The sequence below is a fragment of the Momordica charantia genome, assembly GCF_013281855.1.
Source record: "Momordica charantia cultivar OHB3-1 chromosome 5 unlocalized genomic scaffold, Mcharantia_2.0 BLBB01000005.1, whole genome shotgun sequence".
In the NCBI taxonomy this organism is placed as follows: Eukaryota; Viridiplantae; Streptophyta; class Magnoliopsida; order Cucurbitales; family Cucurbitaceae; genus Momordica; species Momordica charantia.
In genome coordinates this window covers 16,244,397-16,261,708 of record NW_028275163.1, presented here as the reverse complement: position 1 = coordinate 16,261,708, position 17,312 = coordinate 16,244,397, and positions in this window count along the sequence as shown.

The following is a 17,312-nucleotide window of genomic DNA, read 5'->3' as shown; positions in this document are numbered from 1 at the left end:
ATTGAAAATAACAAAGAATCTTAGATTTGTGAAGGAACATTCCAGATTTGTGATGGTAAAAAGGGAAAAATGAATATGAAATTCATCCGACTACTGCTACACTTTCACAGGTCTCACTCTCTCTTTCTTCATGTCCCAAAACGGGACCTAAAAAAAAGCCCCTCTTTTTTTTATTAGTCTGTCTTTCTTCGGATCTAAAAAAACCCAAAAGAAAAGACAACCAGTTGTCCATCTTTCAAGATTTCACTTTAGATCCGGAACGATTTTCCTTGGATCATTAATCTCTGTTGCTGTCTTAGATCTTGCTTCAAATCTTCGATCGTTCTTCGTTCCAGATCTACACTATTTTCCTTCGATTGTTTGTAAATGTTGGTAGAGGAAGATCACCACAAAGATAATTCAGGTAGAAAAAGGAGTTGATAGGAGACGAGAGAGAGAGATTCGAAAAACGAGACAAAAGGAAGAAAGGAAAACATAGGAAAGAAAATACACGGAGAGAGAAGGAGAAGATGGGTCATGGACTCATGCAGAACCGTAATAAAAATTGTATGTGTATATATAAATATTTTTTTTAAAATTTTAATACAGATTCGGATCGGTTGGGGTGAACCGGTCCAAAAATCGTCTAAACCGCAAATCGAACCAAATTTTCAGTTTTTCAAAAAATCAATCCAACCCAATCCCAATCCGGATGTTTTGAACACCCCCAAGAGAAAGTTAAGAGAAAAAGACATATGAAACAAAGAAAGAAAGAGAAAGGAAAATTATAGTAAGAAAAAATAGACAAAAAATTCTGAAATATATTTGTTAGAGAAAATAAATTAATAAAAAGAGAAATAAAAGTTATATAGTGAATGAAAATTGTACAGGAAAAAAATTTTAATACAGAAAAGTTGGAGAGACAGAGATAAATTTTTTAGAGAGAGAAATTCAGGCCAGAAAAGATTTTTGGGTGAGAAAGAAATTTCTTAATAGAAATATGTTGAAGAAAATAAAACTTTGGTACTACAAGAAAAAATCGGATTAAAAAGGTGATTTAAAAACATAAAACCAAAAATTGAATTGGTTATCAAACAAACCTACTCCTCAAAAGCCAAAAACAAAAAATAGAAAACGAAATGTTACCCTAAATTTTCAATTTTTCAATGCAATAGGACAATAATCTAGTTAACAATCTTTTTTAATTCATATATTTATTAAACACAAAATTGAAAGTTTAGGTTTTTATCCATATATTTATTAAACACAAAATTGAAAGTTTAGGTTTTTATCCAGTAAAACATTACGTCTAATATATCTGTTAATTTTTTAAAACTGTCGAATATATATATCAAAGACCTATTTGATACAAAATTAAAATTTCAAGGACATACTATACAGTTTTAAAGTTGAAGAATCTATTAGATACAATATTTAAATTTAGAACCCTATTATAAATAAATTTGAAAGTTAATGGCTCGTTTGATAACGATTTATGTTTTTGGTTTTTGGTTTTTCTGTTTTTAGTTTTTGGTTTTTTTTTTCTAATTTTTGAAAATAAAAAATCATATAGGTTTAATAATCATTTTTTGTGTTTAAAAAGCAAAAAACCAAACATCTTTGATAACTATTTTTACTTTTTAATTTTTAAAAAGTTTAAAAATTGAAAATAAATATTAGAGAGAGAAAATTCGTACAGATGACAATGACGTGGATGGTACTGAGAATGCTCTCTCCCATTCTAGTGCTCATGAAAATTTTAGTTTGCGTCTCTACTTCGTTCTTCGGTTTGAGAGATGCTCTCGAGAAAGATTACCGATTCTATAATTAATTATAATTATGTTTAGAATTTAAAAAATAAAAAGTGTAATAAATATATATTAATTATTTAAAAATGGAATTGGGGATGAGGCTGGGACATCCATTTTCTATTCTTGGAGCTGGGTCGACCCTATCTAAATTTTTGTCATCCCTAATGTGGAGAGTTAGAGACATGAAAATACAATTTTAGAAAGATAAATATAAAGATTAAAAAAAAAAGATTAGTGAAAGAAAAGCTCAAGACAAAAAGAGAAAAATTTTAGAGAAAAAGTGGTAAAGTGGAGAGGAAAATATATGTTAAAAAAAATTAGAAAGAAAGAGAAAAACTATAGTGGAAAAAAATTTAGAGATAAAAACAAGATTCAAAATAATAATGTTTAGAGAAAATAAATAAATACAGAGATACATAAAAGAGAAATACAATGAAAAAAAATTGAACGAGAAAAAAATATATTTTAGTACAAAAATAGATTAGGAAGAGAAAGAAAAATTATAAAAGACGAAATATTAAAAAGAAAAAAGTTTGAAAAAATATTAAATTCTTAAAGAGGGAAATGAAACTGATGTGTTAAAATAAAAAAAAAATACATGAAGATTAAAATTTTGGAAACAGACAAATAATAATAAACATTTAAAATATGAAAATTTTATAGAGGAAAAAATAAAATTTGTAGAGAGAAATTTAGAAGAAAAAAATAAATTAGAGTGTGAAAGGAATTTTTTAGAGATAAATATGAGAAAGAAAAAACAAGTTGAATATTAGATGAAAAAGATCGGACTTTGAAAAATACAAATCTGTTTTTGAATACTACTTTCTTTTTTAATTTACATAGAAATTTTAAAATGATTTTTGCAAAACCAAAAAAAACAAAGGGTTATCAAACGGCCGAGGGACTAATATTATAATTTAACCAAAAGCTAAATGTATCACTTCGTTGAAGAAACATTATCATTCTTCCATCAATATTTTTAATATATTTAATCCTACCTGACGTATTGAGAGTTTTCAATGGAGTTTAATTTTTTTTTTAAATATAACGATGGAACTCACTATCTTTTGGTCAGAGATACGTGTATCTTTACCGTTGAACAAATTTTAAATTGACAATCAAATGTTAACTCAACAACACTGTATAACTATAAAATAAATATAATGACAATACATTTTACAATATTGTTATCTATGAAGTCACATTTTTCTAATGTTTAATACCTAGCTTATTGTATCCAATTAAAAAAGATCTCCCCCCTAATGTATTAGGGCGCTTGTATATATGTGAGAAAATAAGTCCAGCTCATAAATATAGGAAGAACATTTTAGATCCCTAAATATGGGGTAAAAAATCTCCATCCAAATCCACGGAAAAGCTCTCGTTTGATTGGGAGTTCATTGAGTGGGAATGAGCATAGGTAAATAAAGCACTTATTTATTTGACAAATGTACTTTGAGAATAGCTTATTCACAAGGACAAGGCCTTTCTTTGTCCTCCTATAAATTATTTTTTAAGAATGTAATTATTTACTTTAGTTTATAAACGTAAATTAAATAAAATTAGTAAAAATATTTAAATTAAATTTATAATTAATAAAATAACATTAAAAATTTATCTAAATTAATTATTCTATTGAAATAAATTAAGTTATTAAAGTATATTCTTAATTTTTTTCTACAAAAAATGTAACAGAGTGATGCCAGGGATAGAATGAAAATATTAATTTTGTTAAATACATTTCTTTTATGATAATTATTAAGATTGATAAACAAATAAATTTACATATATGGTTTATAATATATTTACTGGGTGTGAAACTTAAATTAAAACATAATTGCTTATAATAATTTTAATATTTTAAATTAATAAATATATATTATAATGTATATTAATTTTGATTAATTCTAAAGCTTTATACACATGTCATTTTGCAACATAGGTATATAATGAATTTTAGGTAAATAACCTTTACTCCCTAGATCGTCCCTTATATATGGAGGAGTCCAACCATTCTGAAAGCTACACAATATTTTACACCCAACTTCTTGCTCTTCTCTTATCTCTTCCAAACCGAACATTGACTTAAGTTTTGGAGTGTACTAGGTAGAGCACCACACAATATTGCACTTGTAAAATATTGCACTTGTAAAATATTGTATCTCATTATCTGTCGATCACGTCAGCTTAACCAGAATAGAGCTCTAACATATAAATAAAATTATGTCATATTGACTAAACTTATTGGATAATATCAGATTAAATAAATGAGTTGATTGTTAAGTTGCATTGAAAAAAATGGCATTAAATATACAAAACAAGAAGTCAATACAGGTTGTTTTCACATCTTAAACATGAAATGTCTTTTTTTGAATATATAATTAAGTAGAAGATAAGTAGATAAGCGTGAAAGAATTTTGGGAAGACCGTGAAGTGGTGTGACAGTTGGGGTTTGAAAGTTCCACAATTTCGGCCGCAAATGAATTGAGCAATAGGACCGTGTACGCACCGCACGCGGGAATTGTGCGGCACCCACAGAAACTTCTCGACAACCATCCAAAGTGATCCTATGAATCTTTTTCTTTTCATTATTTTTATTTTTATATGTAATATAATTTAAATTAAAAATTAATTGTTATGTCTAATAAATTTTTGAACCTAGGTTTTTAAAAGGGCCGGGTTAAAAAATGATAAAAATATTTAGTAAAATTATCAAAATAACAACCACATTTAGTTTTTTGTTTTTTTTTTCAAATATAACATTTATTAAAAAAATAAAGTGGATGTCCAATTTAAAAATGACAAATTTACCCAAATAATATGCATCTCTAATATATCTGTAATATGTTTGACTACTTAGATATGTATGTGATATACATTTGACATACTATTGATATGAGTGTTTGTGCGAGTGTCTAATATACTACTGTTATGAGTATATGATATATTACTGATGTGATATACTACTGATATAAGTGATATACTACTGATATAAGTCGATGTGTGCTATATTTGAAAATATTAAAAAACATGTGACATATTTTGAAATATAAAAGATTGTTGCTACCCACAACAATTTCCCTTATTAAAATTTCAACTTTATTTTTAATAGGTTTGAGATTGCTTAATAAATCCCAAAACTTTCACTTTTGAGTCTAATAGGTCATTGAACCTCAATTTGTGTCTAATAGGTCTTTGACATTTTCAATATTTTTTAAGTTTGTGAATTTTAAAAAATGTTGTTAGATACCACATTCTGACCAATTTTGTGAGCACTCGAGGGATGAAGAGACTAAGCTACTATGGAGCCAGATATGTGAGGAAAGACATGCATAGAGAGAATAAAACACTCCAACACTCAAGTTAGTAGGGATTCGATCTATCGTTCTCAAGATGAGTAATTAGAAATTCACTTATATGTGTACGAATGTAATATCCATTATTATAAGTGAAAGATGATGGGACCTACTTTTTCGTTCTATTTAGGTCGACTTGAAATTAGTTGCATTATTATAGACGATTGTGTGTGATACTTTGGCTCCAACTATTATGGCCATCAGTGACCATCTGAGGTACTTTTATCTATGATGATCATGAAGGGATCGAATCCCACAGCGGAAGCGTGCGAACACAGTGCTTTGATTTTTCCTTTTGAAAAACACATAAAAAAAAAGATAAACATTAAAAGGTGGAAAAATTACCTTTGAAGAATTTCCAAAAAACATAGTAATCCAACGCCACCAAAAAGTCTTCCAGAATTTTCTCGCAGAGATTTGAGAGAGTGAGAGTGAAAATAACCATGTTTTTTGAGATAGAGAGATCCTCTCTTTGGAAGGACTGCAAAAATGTAGGGGAGTGATTTAATTAAATTAATTAATTATTTATTTATTTAAATAATTAATAATTAATTAATTTTAATTACATATGATATATTTGAATCAAATTCATATGCACATCTCTCCTAACATATAATTTTAATTTCAATCTCATTTAAATAAATTTTATAATTCACAATAATTATTATTTGAATCTTATTCAACTATATCTCTCATATTATATAGTTTAATTTCGAATCTTATTTAAAATTATAATGTATCCATATACACATTGTATTAATTGTATCTTATACAATTAACCTACATTCCCTTGTATAATTTTATATAATTTGAGCACTTCAAATTAGTTTTAATCCTCATTGTGAACTAGCAACGGGACCTAATGGACATACACATTATAAGTGTTGGATCGGTATGACAACCCTAGAAGGGGTGAATAGGGTTTAATTAACAAAATATAAAATTTTTAATAAATGGGCCAAATTTAAACAAAAATAATACACTTTTTGATATATGCAATTTTAACAAAGTAAGATAAAATAAATTCTAAGGCAAACAAGAGAAATTTAAAGCAAATAATAAAATTCTAAGATTAATTGCAAAAATAAATAAGAGAGAGGGTTAGAGAAATTTGACACCAGGAATTTTTATAGTGGTTCGGCACAATTGTCCTACTCCACTTCCCAAGCACCTCTTGGGTTGTAAATTGAAATTCTGACTCTTTCCACGGTACGAGTCAAACCGGTACACTGCTCTTCACAAGAGCAAAAACGATCCTCTTCACGGTGAGGATCACACCGTTACAATGAGTTGAAGATTTTGAAACACACACTTACAAATTCTCAAATAGAGTAAATATAAAAATTTGAGCTCACAAAAATTTTAATCCTCAAAACTAAAATTTCTCTCACAAATAAGATGGAAAGAAAAATTGAGAACTTGAAGAGATTAGCAAAATGAGAATTTTGAGGTTATGGAGCATTGACAATAAGAGAATTGTTGTTTTATTTTGAATGAGAAGTTTAGTTTAAATAGAGGGAAGAAAATAGTAAAAAAATCAAATTTAATTTTGAATAATTAGATCTTAATCATTAAAAATGAAGGGTTGAGATAATTTTGTTAAAAAAAATTAAGAATAATATATATATATATATAATAATAATAATGATAAAAAAAATATATATGTATAATGATGTGACAGAATTATATATATATATATATATATTATAATAATAATAATAATAATAATAATAATAATATATATATGTGAGAAAACGGTAAGACTCTCAATTTTTTTTAAGCTGACACATGTCAGCATTTAATGTGACGGTGACACCTTTTTTTTTTTTTAAACAAAGTTACCACGGTAACTTTTTTTGTTGTTTTTTTTTTAAAAATCCTTTTTCTTTTCTATTTCAATATATATATATTTTAAAAGAAGCTTGTCACTTATCAGCTTACGAACGGTCCACGTCATCTTGGGTATTTTTCCTTCCAATTTGTTTCGATCGTAACTTCTCCGTTTGAGCTCCGATTTGGATGATCTAACAGTCATTGTACTCGTTGTAACGAGCTCTACGATGTGGACACTTTAAAATACAAAAAATGTCAATAAATAAAATTAAGTTTGTTATCATAAAAACATTAATTAAAATTAATTAATTTGAGATTAAGGTCAAAAAGCCAACAATATCCCTCTTTTTGATGATGACAAACTTCCAAAGAAAAATACATAAACATTTAATAGTCATCATAGTAAATCCAAAATATCATATTTAAAAACCATTCAAAGATTAATTTCTCCCCCTCAATTGATACATCCATGGATTAATAAATCATGAAACATTTTTAGAGCAAATTTTTCTTAAACTTCTCCCTCCTTGGAATTATCAAAAAGAACAAAAAAAAAAATTAATTAATAACATAAAAAGGCTCCCCCTAAAAATATGAACACAATTTTGCATAAATGCTCTCCCTACCAATATGCATTTAAAATAACAAATACAAAATCAAGATGCATCACAACGAATAATACCAAGCTCAAGCCTAATTTTGCAAAAGCATTCTTCATTTAAAGGCTTGGTAAATATATATGCTAATTAATTATTTGAGCTTACAAATTCAAGAGTAATATGACCGTTTTGCACATGCTCAAGTGATGCCTAATATCAATATTCTTAGTCCTAGAATGATGTATATGATTTTTAGTCAAATTTATGGTACTTGTATTATCACAAAATATAGGCACATTTTCAAACTTTAATCCAAAATCACAAAGAGTTTGTTTCATCCAAAGAGTTTGAGCACAACAACTAGCAACCGCAATATATTCCGCTTCGGTAGTTGATAAAGCAACAAAATTTTGCTTTTTACTAAACAAAGAAACTAAGGAACTACCAAGAAATTGGCAAGTCCCACTAGTACTCTTTCGGTTAAGTAAACTACCCGCAAAATCCACATTGGAATATCCTACCAAATTAAATTCAACATTTCTAGGATACCACAAGCCTAAATCAACAGTTCCAAGCAAATATTTAAAAATTCTTTTAACGGCATGCACATGAGATTCTTTAGGGCAAGATTGAAATCTAGCACAAACACATACACTAAACATAATATCGAGTCTACTAGCGGTTAAATAAAGTAAAGAGCCAATCATACCTCGATAAGTCTTTACATCCACACATTTACCTTTCTCATCCTTGTCAAGCTTAGTGGATGTGCTCATAGGAGTTTTGGCAATTTTACGTTCATTGAATTTGAACCTTTTGAGCAAATCTCATGTGTATTTCTCTTGACTTATGAAGATACCATCCCTGAGTTGTTTGATTTGGAGTCCAAGGAAGAAGCTAAGTTTTCCCATCATACTCATTTCAAACTCATTATGCATGCATTTTAGAAAAATCTTCACACATAGAAGGATTAGTAGAACAAAAAATAATATCATCCACGTATATTTGCACTAGAATCATATCATTTTCTTTAGACTTAATAAAGAGAGTAGTGTCAATTTTACCCATTTTAAAACCATTCTCAATAAGAAAATTACTAAGTCTATCATACCAAGCTCTTGGAGCTTGTTTTAAACCATAAAGAGCATTTTTCAACTTAAAAACATGATTTGGAAAATCAAAACTTTCAAATCCCGGAGGTTGTTCCACATAAACTTCTTCCATAATATAACCATTTAAAAAAGCACTTTTCACATCCATTTGGTACAAAATAAAATTCTTATAAGAAGCAAAAGCAAGTAACATTCTAATGGCTTCTAATCTAGCAACGGGTGCAAAAGTTTCCTCATAATCTATTCCTTCTTCTTGACAATAACCTTGAGCTACAAGTCTAGCTTTCTTTGTAATGATATTTCCATTTTCATCCATTTTATTTCTAGAGATCCATTTAGTCCCAATTATAGAAGCATTAGAAGGCCTAGAGACTAATTCTCAAACTTTGTTTCTTTCAAATTGATTTAATTCTTCTTGCATAGCTAAAATCCAAAATTCATCACTTTTGGCATCTTTAAAACTTTTTGGTTCAATTTGAGAAACAAAAGCAATGTTATTAAACATATTAAGGGAAGAACGAGCTTTCACAGCTTGTTCGGGATGACCAAGAATTAAATCCTTAGGATGGGATGGAGCATACTTCCACTCCTTAGGCATGGATGAAAAACCGTCCACCTTATTTTCGTTGATACTCACTTCTTGCTTACTTGAAGCAATCTCTTTGCTTTTGTCACTAACAAGTAAATCACCAAAATTTCTTTCTAAAGAATCAGTACAAAAAGAATCATTAGAAAGAACATTGCAAGATTCATCAAATACCACATGCATAGATTCCTCAACTATCAAAGTTATTTTATTGAAAACTCTATAAGCTTTACTAGTAGAGGAATAACCAAGGAAAATACCAACATCCGTCTTAGAATCAAAATTTTCAAGCTTTTCTTTGTTATTCAAAATAAAGCATTTGCACCCAAAAACTTTGAACAATATTTGGAATTTTGTTATGCCAAAGTTCATAAGGAGTTTTATCTAAAGAAGGTCTAATTAAAACTCTATTTAAAACATAAGAAGCGGTATTAACGGCCTCTGCCCAAAAATAAGAAGGTAAACCATACTCATGTAACATTGACCTAGCAAATTCTTGCAAAGTACGATTTTTCCTTTCAACCACACCGTTTTGTTGAGGAGTTCTTGGAGCGGAGAAGTTATGAGAAAATCCATTTTCTTCACAAAAATTTTCAAAAGCATTACTATCAAATTCTCCTCCATGATCACTCCTAATTTTAGAAATCAAAAATCTTTTTTCATTTTGAACTCTTTTGGCAAAACTAGAAAAACTTTTTAGAGCATCATCCTTATGTTTTAGCATCAAAACCCAAGTAAATCTTGAAAAATCATCAACTATCACAAAAGCATAATAGTTCCCTCCAAAACTAGCAATTCTAGAAGGGCCAAATAAGTCCATGTGTAATTGTTGTAGGGGTCTTGTAGTAGAGATCATATTTTTAGATTTGAAAGAAGACTTGATTTGCTTACCCATTTGACAAGCATCACAAACTTTATCTTTTTCAAATTTAAACTTGGGAAGACCTCTAACCAAAGAATTCTTGGAAATATTTGAAATTAAGTGCATGCTAGCATGTCCTAGTCTTCTATGCCATAACCAAGAATCATCATGCAAGACCGATAAACATTTATCACTAATAGGACAATCATTCAAATTAATAGTATACACATTTTCATCTCTATTTCCAACAAATAAAACTTTTCTATCACTAGCATTTTCAATGATGCAATTCTTTTTATCAAACACAACTTTAAATCCTTTATCACACAATTGACTAATACTAAGTAAGTCATGCTTTAAACCATCAACCAAAAGTACATCTTCAATCAAAATAGAAAATTCATTACCTATACTACCCTTACCTATTATTTTACCTTTCTTGTTATCACCAAAAGCTACAAAACCTCCATCCTTTTTGAAGAAAGTGACAAACTTGGATTGGTCTCCCGTCATGTGCCTTGAGCAACCACTATCCAAGTACCACTTACTTTTCTTGGAAGCTTTCAAACAAACCTACAAACACAAAATTTAAATTTGATCCTTTGGTACCCATACTTATTTGGGTCCTAGAAGGTTAGCATTAACAAATTTGGGGATCCATTTCATTTTTGCATTTTTATTGAAAGCATAAGATTTAGACAAGCAACAAGAATAAGATTTATGTTCATACTTGCCACATGAAAAACAAACAACATTATGCAATGAATTATCTTTTACAACAAATTTATGCATCCTACTTTTCTTGGACAAAATCTTTCTTGGAGCATTGTGAAACTTTGCTTTTTGAGAAAAATTTCTTCTAGTAGTTTGAGCATATTTTAATTTAAAGCACTTAGGTCTTATATGACCTTCAACACCACAATAATGACATATAGGCACAAAGTTAATTTTAGCATGTTTAGATACAACCTTAGGTATATTAAGCTTAGGCACAATATGAGATGCTTTTACAAAGATAGTTTTGGAACTTGAGGGAGTAGAGCATTCATCAATATAGCATAAACCTCTTTTATCACCATAAGGCTTACCAACTTCAATTATCTTGTCCAACCTTTGAGCACCTATTGTCAACTTTTTAGAATCTTTAGCCTTATCAAGTTCCACTAAAGTATTTGATTCATTTTTCTTAAGCAATTTAATCAAATTATCTTTTTCACAACCATCATGCTCAAGAAATCTAATTTTATCAAGTAATGCATTTTTCTCATCACAATCAAGAACATGCTTATCACAAAAGATATTTACAACATCATGCTCATTTTTCTTTAAGCAAGCAATATCATCAAGTAAAGACTTATTTTTACTAGTTAAGACATTGTATTTCTTTTTAAGCATAACATATTTAGAACCAAGCTTTTCTAAATCATTCTGCATATTCTCAAAAGCTTCAAATAACTCATCATAAGAAAGGGGATCAAGAGTTACTTCATCATCTTGTTCATCCTCCTTGTCACTATGAGCAATGAAGAAAAAGTTGGCCACTTCTTCATTCTCACTTTCACTTCCACTTTCATCACTATCATCCCAAGTAGCCTTCATTGCTTTCTTCATGGATTTCTTGGATGATTTAAGAAGAGGACAATCGGTTCTAATATGACCCGGTTTTTTGCATTCATAACAAATTACCTCATCCTTTTTGTTCTTTTCACCTTTTGACTCTTTTTGGTTGGAGAGATAATTCTTGAATTGTTTCTTCCTCTTGATGAAATTTTTATACTTACGTGAGAGATAGACCACATCATCTTCATCGAGGGCATTCTCACCTTCGGAGTCAACTTCCAAGGTGATGGTCTTTAATGCTATGCTCTTCTCTTTCTTTTTCTTCTCATCCTCCATGTTTTTCTTGATCTTTATCTCATGCGTCATCAATGAATCAATGAGTTCGTCCATGGAGAGAGTCTTGAGATCCTTTGCCTCTTGAATGACGGTAACTTTAGGCTCCCATTGTTTAGGCAAGGACCATAAAAGCTTCTTTACCTTCTCAAGATTTGAATATTCTTTTCCAAGTCCTTCTAAAATATTGACATTGTTAGTAAATCTAATAAACATATCGGAAATAGCTTCATTTTCATCAATTTTAAACATTTCATATTGACGAACTAACATGTCAATCTTTGTTTCTTTTACTTGACTAGTTCCTTCATGAGTAATTTCTAATTTATCCCATATATCCTTAGCGGTTTTACAAATCGACACCCTATTATACTTGACTTCATTCAAAGCAAAAAAAAAGCAATTAATAGCTTTAGCATTTAAAGAACATGCTTTCTTTTCAATTATAGACCATTTCTCTTTAGGCTTTACAACTCTAACACCATCAACATCTTTTGTTGGAATTTTAAATCTTTCTTCAACAACATCCCACAAATCATAGTCAATAGAAAGCAAGAAAAATTTCATTCTATTTTTCCAATAACTATAATTATTACCATTAAAGAAAGGAAGCTTAGTAATAGATTGACTATCGGTAAAAGGGATGAAACCTAAAGTTGTCATAGCTCAAAAACAATTAAGTTTATCAAAGAAGAGCAACATTGCTCTGATACCAATTGTTGGATCGGTATGGCAACCCTAGAGGGGGCTGAATAGGGTTTAATTAACAAAATATAAACTTTTTAATAAATGAGGCCAATTTAAACAAAAATAATACACTTTTTGCGATATGCAATTATAACAAAGTAAGATAAAATAAATTATAAAGCAAACAAGAGAAATTTAAAGCAAACAATAAAATTCTAAGATTAATTGCAAAAATAGATAAGAGAGAGGGTTAGAGAAATTTGACACCGGGAATTTTTATAGTGGTTCGGCACAACTGTCCTACTCCGGGAATTTTTATAGTGGTTCGGCACAACTGTCCTACTCCACTTCCCAAGCACCTCTTGGATTGTAAATTGAAATTCTGATCAAACCGGTACACAGAGCAGTGTGTGTGTGTGTGTGTGTGTGTGTGTGTGTGTGTGTGTGTGTGTGTGTGTGTGTGTGTGTGTGTGTGTGTGTGTGTGTGTGTGTGTGTGTGTGTGTGTGTGTGTGTGTGTGTGTGTGTGTGTGTGTGTGTGTGGTGTGTGTGTGTGTGTGTGGTGTGTGTGTGTGTTGTGTGTGTGTGTGTTGTGTGTGTGTGTGGTGTGTGTGTGGTGTGTGTGTGTGGTGTGTGTGTGTGTGGTGTGTGTGTGTGTGTGTGTGTGTGTGTGTGTGTGTGGTGTGTGTGTGTGTGTGTGTGTGTGTGTGTGTGTGTGTGTTAAGCTGAGTGTTAAGCTGACACATGTCAGCATTTAATGTGACAGTGACTTTTTTTCTTTAAACAAAGTTACCGTTGGTAACTTTTGTTGTTGTTGTTTTCTTTTGTAAATCTTTTTCTTTTCTATTTCAGTATATATATATTTTAAAAGAAGCTTGTCACTTGTCAGCTTACGAACTGTCACATGTCATCTTCTCGGTTATTTTTCCTTCCAATTTGTTTCGATTGTAACTTCTCCGTTTGAGCTCCGATTTGGATGATCTAATAGTCATTGGAATCGTTGTAACGAGCTCTACGTTGTGGACACTTTAAAAATACAAAAATGTCAATAAATAAAATTAAGTTTGTTATCATCAAAATATTAATTAATTAATTAATTAAAATTAATTAATTTGAGATTAAGGTAAAAAAGCCAACAATAAGTTCCAATGACCCTAGATTAATTAATTAAACTCGTTAATTAAAATAATCAATATTACTATGGGGCATACCACTAAAGACCCAGAGCTGCACTCTTATGCAATATAGAACATGTTGCATCAATGAATACAACCATTACAGGTAAGTCAATCCTTCACGAGTTGTCCGTAATTACAGCGAGGTCAAATTACCGGTTTACCCCTATAATGTATTCTCACTTCTCAAGTATCACTAATCGTATAATGAAAAATCTGTTTATGGTCCAACCATAAACTAAATCTTTTTCGAGTCAGTGAGAGGGTGGGGTCCCATTGTTCAAAACCCAGAGTCAGCATTTAAGGAAACAACTCATCTACATACCCTAATGGCAAGGAGTGAATTCCATCTTGTGTAGCTATGTTTCCAGCTCCCGACTTGATTTTGTCTCCAAAATAGTAGGCTTATCGAGTTGGCAACTCGTGCCACTTTCACCCATACAAGTCAAAAGACAATCCCTCATAGGTAGGATTCCATAACTCGCTCAGGATTAATATCGTGTTATATATGGTCACCCTATGAAATATTAATTTCGTCAATCAACAATGTTACAAAGTGAGATTGATTATTTTTCAATCTAGTCTTATACAAACTAATTGTATAGGATACCCTTACGCACATGTCTCCACATGAACGATTTGGATCAAATCGTTTGTAACTGTTACAAAGTGGGCCGTATCCATAATCCTCGGTAGGTTCTACTTAACCGTTAGTCCTCGGTCAAGAAGTGGAAGTGGAAGTGTCAATAGTTCTTTGTCTTTAAGGATTGGCTTGTCGTTGATAGGGATGGGGAGCTGATGTACAATGAAAGTTTAATTTTGAGAATTTGGGTAAGGTCGTCTTACTTTTTTAGCTCGTATTTTGTGACGTATAACTAATTTTCCATTTGTATAGTTATAGTTATTCGAAACCATCTCCACCGCTTATTGAGCTTGTGATTGAGTATGTCGATTGCATCCCAAAAATCTTAGGGTGGCCCATCACATAGCCACTCTTTTAAACGACGACAACTCATCGACTAGGGGCTTCACAACCCCATCAAAGACCTTTTTGAATTACACTCTTACTCTACCGAATAAGGTAACTATTTATATACCTCGTATTTCAATCATTCAGGTACGTTATATTCACTTGTGTTTTTCAGGCATGCGTCCAAGTTTTCTAGCTAGTAGGAAGGGAAAGAGTGTCTGAAGTTTCATCTCAATGCATTTCTATACTTACCCATGCTGGAGGACGACAATACCTCGTCTCCCATCAAAGAGGGGGCAAACAACGAGCAGGCCATCAAATCCATTCCTATCCAGGCTATTTTGCCTCCAGAGAAAGAGCTCAAGAAAAGCTTGACTCCGTCTATTGATGAATAAAATTAAGGCTCCAAATCTGCCCTTGTGACTAATCTTTCTCCTAAACATAGTAATATCGTCGTTGGCTTATCATTGCACTAAATTGCTTCAATTGAAGGTAGGTAAACAACTTGATTAAAGAACGAATCATTGTCAAGAAGCAGGAGATTATGTGATCATAATTGACCAAGAGCTCCAAGTCTCACCCTACATCTGTAGGATCGAATGACAACAATAGAGGGGGGTGAATAGGGTTGCTTACCACTTTTTGAAAATTAAAAATAAATTTAAAGTAATGAACAATTATGCAACCAATAAAAGAAGATTAACAAGAAGAGGAAACATTGAACAAAATATTTAAGTAAACCTATATGCAATCTACCAAGATTCAAAGTAGGTAAATACTGAATTTAAAAGAGAGAAGAGAAGAGAGTGGTGACACCGAGAAATTTTATAGTGGTTCGGAAATTCCTACTCCACTCCCCAAGACTCCTTCTTGGGTATTTTACTGCAGTGGCTCTCTTAATGGGTGAGAACCAAACCGATCGACCCTCTTTTTGTCCTAGGCTAAAGAGAAACCCAAAATCCTTTTTACTGGTTCAGGATCCAACCAATTTACTTTTCTCACAACCCAAGGTGCACCCGCACCTTAATACAAAACCCAATTTGAAAATATAGAATTCAAAAACAAAGTAGATTACACAAATTTTGCACCAAAGTAATGGCTAAAAAGCCACACTCTAATGAATTTCTCACAAAAAAAATTGAGCAAGTTATGTGTAGGAGATAATGAAGATTTTGCAAAAGTTGAGAGGAGAATTTGAAAACAAATGATTTTGATTTGATAGTTGGTGTGTAGAATGATGGAATTTGGTGGCTTTAAATAGAGTTTCTATGATGAATTTTGGCCATTGGATTTAGGGCAACAAAGGATGAATGATATAGATTAAGATGTGAGGTAAGGAAATGAAATGAAAACATAATTATGGTGATTAAAAGAAATTGGTGGAGATTGAGAAATCATTGAGATTGTGAGTGATTGAGGAGATTGAGAGTGATTGAGGAGATTGAGAGAAATTGGTGGAAATTGATTTGTGGAGATTGAAAGCGCCACATGTCATCTTCTCATTTGTTCGATTGTTGGATGCCACGTCAGTATAAGTATGTCCTCTTGATGCCACATGTCAACTTCTAAGTGGTCCACTTGTCCATGTCACCCACCATGTAGGATTTGTCCACGTCACCCACTACGTAGAATTTTTCTCCTAACTTGTTTTGACCATAACTTCTTCGTTTAAACTCCGATTTGAATGATTTGACAGATATTTGTTTTCTCTTTTCGAGCTCTACACTATGGACACTTTGAAACACTCAAATTGTTAGTTTCTACTTTGTTTGTGATCATCAAAATATTTGGTTTGATTGAAGCCATAAAGCTAACAACATCAACAATCATGAAGAGTTAGAGGAACGACCCCTTAAAAGAAGGAAACTTCATTGGACCCACCAACAAATTTTGTCCATTTTTACGGTTTATGGACAACCATCAATTGTCAAAAGGAAAAAGGGAAATTGAGGAGAGGCCAAGTGAATGACCAAATATCAAGAACTTGCCTCCCGCAAGTCCTTTGACATGCCCCATATTGTGCAGGCCTAGCAATACCGCACATCACTACTGCACCTACCCAATGTCGTTTGCACTTGCGCGCCTCACGTTGCACGTGCCCCTGTGCCTACCAGCGTCTCCAACTACATGCCATTGCCATGTCCTGTATGCCGCATGCCCCTATCGCCCAGTGCCCCAACCACATGCCTACCTTATGTTGCTTGCCTCGCCTAGCGCCATTTGCCAGCACCCCCAACACCCCTCGGCAGCGCCCCAGCACAGCATGTGCTCACCTCCTGCCACCTTGCCGCTTTGTAAGTGGTCCCGCGCATTGCCCTTAGCACCAAATTGGCTTGCCACCCAATCCACCCCAAAATAGAAAATTATTTTCTTTTTATTTTACTTAGTTTATTTTGTTTTAAAATAAATTAGATTGAAAGAATAGTTGTAACGCCTCGCGTTACTTAGGTT